The sequence below is a fragment of the Podarcis gaigeae genome (genome assembly GCF_964106915.1).
Source record: "Podarcis gaigeae genome assembly, chromosome: Z".
NCBI lineage: Eukaryota > Metazoa > Chordata > Lepidosauria > Squamata > Lacertidae > Podarcis > Podarcis gaigeae.
In genome coordinates, this window is record NC_139691.1 from 24,320,594 (window position 1) to 24,327,724 (window position 7,131).

A 7,131-nucleotide genomic window follows, 5' to 3' on the forward strand; every position below is an offset into this window, starting at 1 on the left:
AGATTTTTGAATAAAAATGCAAAGATAAAGAAACAGAATAACATATATCATAACATACTTTCTTAACATCTTTGGACTCCCTCACACCTCCCGCTCCCATTTGCATCGTTGTCAATTCTTGCCCGCAATTTATCATCTTGTTTACACTCTTGTGTCAGGTTCATTTAAATATAATCTGTTAGTTCTCCAATAGGTTTATAATTTTTCCTCAAACTTACTTATCATCTTAATTCCATCTAATTTAGTGGTGCACAATTATTTATGATCTAGCATCCTTTCTTAACATTCAACCAAATTACAATGTTTTTTTAAATAAGTCTTGAATTTCTTCCAATCTTCTTCGACCCTCTCCTCTCCCAGGTCTCGGATTCTACCAGTCATCTCAGCTAGTTCCATATAGGCCATCAGTTGCATCTGCCATTCTTCCAGCGTGGGTAGATCTTGAGTTTTCCAATTCTTAGCGATAAGTATCCTTGCTGCCGTTGTTGCGTGTTAACCATATATTATTTATATAGTATTTATTTAATCAACTTATATGCCGCCTTTCATCCAAAAGTCACAGGGTGATTCAAAACAAAGAATAAAAAATGAGAACACAAAATAAACAAAAACCAGTAACTGCTTCTCCCGCAAACATATTTAATAGGCCATAGAATATTAAACAGTCAAAGGCTGGGTTATAAAGAAACCTTTTCACCTGGTGGCTAAAGATGTGTAACCCTCTTGACCTGGGCTGTATCTACACAGATATAAAAAATGCTATTTAAAAAACACAAGGGGGGGGGGAGCTCCCTAGGCAATCTGCCATTGAATTTGGATTCTGCTGTACAGTGCCATCTGGTGCCACATCTATGTAACACATTTTTAACATTATAAATTGACCTGTGCAACTGAGTGCCTGGTGATTAGCCTGGCCACTGAATTCTACATCAGCTAAAGTTTCCAGAGTGTCTTCAGAGGCAGTAATCTAGCCTCTAGCCTAGAGGTTGCCAGATCATAGACAACTGAAGTCAGGTTATCTCTGCCCAGACAGGGGTGAAGCTGAGCCACCCGCCAAAGTTGATGGAAGGCACTCCATGCCACTGAGGCATCCTGAGTCTCAGGCAACAGCAAAGGACCCAGAAGCACCACCAAGCTATGTACCCATCAAGAGCAATGTAATCCCATCAAGAGCAGGCCACCTCCCATCCATCTGGTCTAAGGAACCCCTCACTGACAATGCCTTAGTCTTACCTAGATTGAGCCCTGGTTTATTGACTCTCATCCAGTCAATTACCAAGGCAAGACAAAGGTTCGGCACATCCACTGTGACACCTGCAGATGCAAAGGAGAAGTAGAGCTGTATGTCAGCAGCATATTGCTGGCAGCATATTCCAAATCTCTGGATAACCCCACTCAGCATTCATATAGATGTTTATGATGTAATGCATTGTTTTGTTTTTGTCCCAGAGCAACAAATTAATTAATTAATTAATTAATTAATTAATTAATTTATAAAAATCAGGCTCCTGGTTTCTTTTCTTTTATTCACTAAGATTCCTTGCTCTGGGGATTCATCTATTCCCCCAAAGTGTTTTCTCCTTCATGGAGAGCACGGGTTGCAGTGGGGTTAACAAGACACCTCACTGTTGCTGGGTGGGTTAGTTTGGATGTCCACCATTGTGATTGAGCTCCTCTTGTTGTTGGGGAGAGTTTGATGTTGCCAGTTATTGACTGACAGCCTTAGGTTATATATTCTCTGCGCACAGTGTTGAGCTTCCTCTTTTCGCTGCACATATCGGATCACCTGCCCACCCTCCCTAATTTTAGGTCTTTTGCGTTTGACCTTGCTATGCCTGTCATGGGGTCATCTGCTTTTGGGGCAGGGGCCTGGTAGGAATTTTGTCCATTTGGCTGATTGGCTGCTGCCATTTGGTTTTTTGCCTACTGCATAGCAAATCGTCACAACTTGTAGGGTTGCGGTTAGGCATTGGTTTTAGGAAATTGGTTGGTGGAGGGGTATGGATTGGCTGTGCCTGCCCCTCCAATGCTGCCGCTGCAAGGGTATTCCGTTAAAGGAATCCAGGGGCCCACCATGCTTTTGTCCTCACCCCTGTCAAGGGGACTAGGGCCAAGCAAGAGCCCCTGGGAGCATTTGGGGAAAGGTGAGGGTCTGGCACCCAGCTCCATTTTCTCCCCAAAAATGTTTTCCCTTACTGACTTTGCAGATTTGCGGATGTTAGTTCTGTCACAACCAATGCCTAAGCAACCATTCACATTTTTTAAAAAATAAAGTTGTGGCCAAAATTATGCCAAAAACCTTAAACAAAAATTCCTGTGTGAAGTGTGAATTCATTTGGGGGTGGCTTGGGGACCTCGACACGCAATAGACCTTTTGTAGTAATTTCCCTTTCAAACTAACATGGTAGACACTAGAGACACCAACTTAAAGTATTCTTCCTTTGGAGGGGGGGTTATTGACGGCCAGAAACATGGTTTCATAGTGCGCGCCCTTTGACTTAGTAAAACGGTTTGGATCAAGCACAATTCATGAAAAGAATGAATTGTTGGAACTTGGAAGGAGAACATCTTCGCTTCTTTCATCTTCAAGGTGAAGAATCAGAGAGGGAACAGACCTAGGGAGAAAGCAATTCAAACGGCAGTTTCTTCCTTGAAGTATCTAAGCTCTGCAGACACTTTAATTGAAAGAGAAGTGCTTTTTAAAAGATTTGCTTCCCTCTTTCCAAGTTCCCTTTTCAAGTGCTTCTCACTAATAATGATATTAACTCTTTTCTTTTAGAAATGGTTTTTCTCCCCTCTCTCCCTCCACCCCCACACTCTTAAGCATGCTCATCAGCATTTGCTAACCCACAGGTAGACAACATGATAGCCACCAGCTGTTGCTGGACTCCCATCAGCCATGCCCAGCATAGCTATTGTGCAAGGATGATGGCAGTGGCTGGAGGGCATCCCATTGGCTATCTCTGGACTACATACATACATACATACATACAGCCATTGCATTATAGACATCTGTGGTGTCTCACCAGACTCAGGATTTAAAAGGGCAGTCCTGAGAAAAAAATGGGACACATTTGTGTTGTAAAAAAACAAAACATGCATAGGAATAGGTTTAAGAGCATAAGAGCAGCATGCTTGATCAAGCCAATGGCCCATCTGTTCTAGCACCCTGTTCTCACAGTGGCCAACTAGATGATCCAAATGGAAAACCCACAAGCAGGATTTGAGCACAAGAACACTCTCCCCTCCTGTGGTTTCCTGCAACTAGTATTGCCTCCAAGTGTGGAGCCAGACCATAGCCATGGTGGCTAGTAGCCATCAATAGCCGTGTCCTCCATGAATTGGTCCTTTTAAAGTGATCACTGTAGAAAGGAAGCAGGAATCAGACCATTTGTCCATCTAGCTTGGCATTATCTACATTGGTAGATAATGGCTCTCAAGGATTTCAGATGAGATGTCTTCCAGCTGTATCCAAATATGCCAGGGAATGAACCTGGGACTTTCTATATTCAAAGCAGATGCTTTAACCACTGAGCTATAACCCTTTCCACAGCTGGTGAAAGTGGAGATAACACAGTGGTTCCAAAATCAACTACTTAATGTAGCCTAGATTATACAGAAATGCTATTCACTAGGAGCCGTCTGTAATGCCTATTTACCGTATTTTTCGCCCTATAGGATGCACTTTTTCCCCTCCAAAAATTAAGGAGAAATGTGTAAGGGGAAATTCGCCTATGGGGCGAATGCAGGCTTCAGCAACAGCAACACGAAGCCTCTGAAGCCTGCGCTCTGGAGGCTTTGCGCTGCTTTCGCTGGAGCCAGGAGAGTCTGCTCTTTGAGGCTAGCAGTGGGGGAAAGCAGCGCTTCCCCCCACCGCCAGCCCCACAAACTGGGGGGCAGCGGGAAGGCGCACAATGCCTTAGCGCTGCTCCCCAACCCCGCTTTGAGGCTGGCGGTGGGGGAAAGCAATGCGTCCCACCACCGCCAGCCCCACAAGCTTGTGCTCAGGTTCTGCCTTTCGACTTCCCATAATGGGCACCTGCTTGGCCACTGTGAAAAATGAATGCTGGACTATGTGGTCCTGTGGGACCTGATCCAGCAGCCAGGCTCTTCTTTCTGATCTTACATAGTCTTGAACATCTAGAGGGCACCAGGACAACACAAGCTGCTCTGGGAGGTTGTTTTTTTCTGGCCAATTTTGTTGCCACTTTATATTTGTTCAGGTCACACAGCTGAGGTCCCTCCCATTTCTGCAGGGCATTCGCAATTTGGCAGGTAGCCCTATTTGTTTATCCGAGTATTTTATGCTTCTTCTTCTTTACAGCGGGTTCTGTTTTAACTTTCTTTTTTAGCGTCCCATTTCATCCTTATTATTAGCCACTTGGTGCTCTGTTTGAGGAAGAAAAAGAGAAAGGAATTGATTGATTGATTGATTGATTGATTGATTGATTAATAGAAGGAGCATATAGAATAATAGATCGAGGTAGCTGGCTTATAGAGTAAAGAGAATTTGGCAAGAGCTTAAGTGGCATCCTTCAGAAATTATTGTTGTTACTACATTTATTTATATTCCACCTTTCCTTCAGGGAGCTCAAGGTATTGCATACATGCTTCTACTCCCTCTCTATTTTATCCGCACAACAACCCTGTTGGGTAGGTTAGAGGAAGTGACTTCATGGCTGAGTGGGGAATTTGAACCCTGGTCTTCCGGGTCCTAGTCCAATAACCCAGGGGTGGGGAATCTCCAGACTGCAGGCCTCATTAGGACTTGCAGAGGTCCCAGTTTGGCTGAGGGCATTTTTCAAAAACCCATGCCCACCTGCCCCACACGTGACATCATATGTGGCATCAGGTGAGGGGCAGGTGGAGACATGGCATCTAGTCAGAAGGTTTATAGTCACTGCCAATCAGCTGATTGGTGGGGAGAGCAAGCCTGCTGGGATTGGCTGCACTACAGGTGCTGGCTTCATGCTCCCTGGGAGCTGCAGCCAATCCCAATTGCCTTGCTTTCACCACAAGTGAGCCTCTGTGCATGGTAAGAATCAAGCATCTTGGGGATTCCCACAAGCCAGGATCCTATTCTTCAGTTTGGCTCATCTCCTGTGCACACACTCCTTTAAGATCACCCCTGATGAATACTCTCTTTTTATTTTTTTAACCAAACATTGCCAGCCATTAGGCCCTTTCCACTAGAAATCTACCTTTGGACTTCTCCAAAGACCAAAAACCTCTGTCTGTAGAGATTCCCTTACACACACAACCCCTCTAGCTCCAAGACAGAGGTGAAGACTCGCACCTATATTTATATGGGTACCTACTCAATTACAGTGGTACCTCAGGTTAAGAACTTAATTCGTTCCGGAGGTCCGTTCTTAACCTGAAACTGTTCTTAACCTGAAGCACCACTTTAGCTAATGGGGCCTCCCACTGCCGCTGCATGATTTCTGTTCTCATCCTGAAGCAAAGTTCTTAACCCAAGGTACTATTTCTTTCTGGGTTAGCGGAGGCTGTAACCTGAAGAGTCTGTAACCCGAGGTACCACTGTATTGTGAAAACGCTAAATATTTAGGGAGAGGTGCCAAATTTTGTCCTCGCTCATGGCACAATATAACCAAAGTCTGCCCCTGGTATGATGCAACAAACAGCAAATAAATAAATGTAGGTGTTGCGTATGCCAGGGGATGCTGTGCTTCACTGCAATACTTTTAAAACCTCTTGCGCTCCTGCAGTTTGCATGCTGTAGAAATCCAGAGTTAGTTTTTCTATTCCATTCTTCTTATGTAGCAATAAAGGACAGTTAAGTGTGAGAGGCCTGCTCCTGCTTCTTCATGATGTGCTTTCCTTTTACCCCTACACAACATAGATACTCCACCCTACTCACAAAGTAACCGAAACTATGGGCAAATGCAAAAGAAAACCTCTGATTGAGATGACCTGACAATTTACATGACTTTTTCTACAGCTGCCCACTTGCATATTGGGAAACTAGGGAGTTATTGAAGATGTGGACAGGATATTCAGCTGACCAAAAGATTCTTATTTTATTTTATTTTTATTTTTATTTTTTGCATTTAGATCCCATTTAGACACCAAAGTGAAAAGTTATTCCTCTATGGTATGCGTAACCTTCCAGTGTTCTTCACTGCCTCATTTTCATGCTGAGCTTTATTAAATAATTAATCAATGTGAATGATTGAATAGATGTGTCCTAGATTTCTCAGTCACCCATCCTTTTTTTTTAAAAAACCGCAATTCCTCATTTTCTGTCTTAATGCAGATACTATCAAAGAAATAAATGGACTGCTGTGAACAAAATGAAAAGGAAAGGCTTTTCTTTCTTATTCCCTGATGCAGAAAGAAATAGGGCGATGCAGTGGTGCTGTCACGGCCGGTCTCAGGAGCTGAAGGCAAGGAACTGCACGAGCAGAATGAGGAAGAAAAGAATTCCCAGACACAGAAGCAAGTGAAATAATGCACATTGCCATCTAAAAAGCGCTCTCTCTCTCTCTCTCTCTCTCTCTCTCACACACACACACACACACACACAATTAGCTAAGTTTCCTAACAACACCATTGCAGTAACCACTCCAACAGAGCCTTGTGGAACTTTAAAGGAAGGTTAGGGAGATTTTCTCAGCATAAGACCACACATTTCCTTCTGGGAAACTTTCTGGGGGCACATGCTAGTGGTGGGTGGGGTAGAAGCAGAAGTGGGTGGAGCAAAAAAATTTAAAACTCACCTTTGTACAGTAGACTACCTTTGACACACACACACATATGCACACAAATCTCTTATCCAGCCAAGGAAAATGCACGAACAGAGTTCCAGGACACATTTCAGTCGAGCAAAAAGGGAGGGTGCGAATCAAGGCAAGTGAGGAGTGTGGCTTGGGGTGAGGGTGTGGGATAACTCCTGAGGGCCAAATGGAGAGCCTTGGATGGGTGCATTTGCCCTCTACCCCCAGGCCTCAAGTTCCCAACCCTTGCTTTAAAGACTGACAAATTTATTATGGCATAAGCGTATGCATGAAGGCTTTCTTCAGTTGTCAAGCTGCCCTTCACACATCTAAATAAGGCTGTTATTTGTGCTGTTATTTGTGGGTTAGTCTTTAAGATGCCAGAAGACTCTTC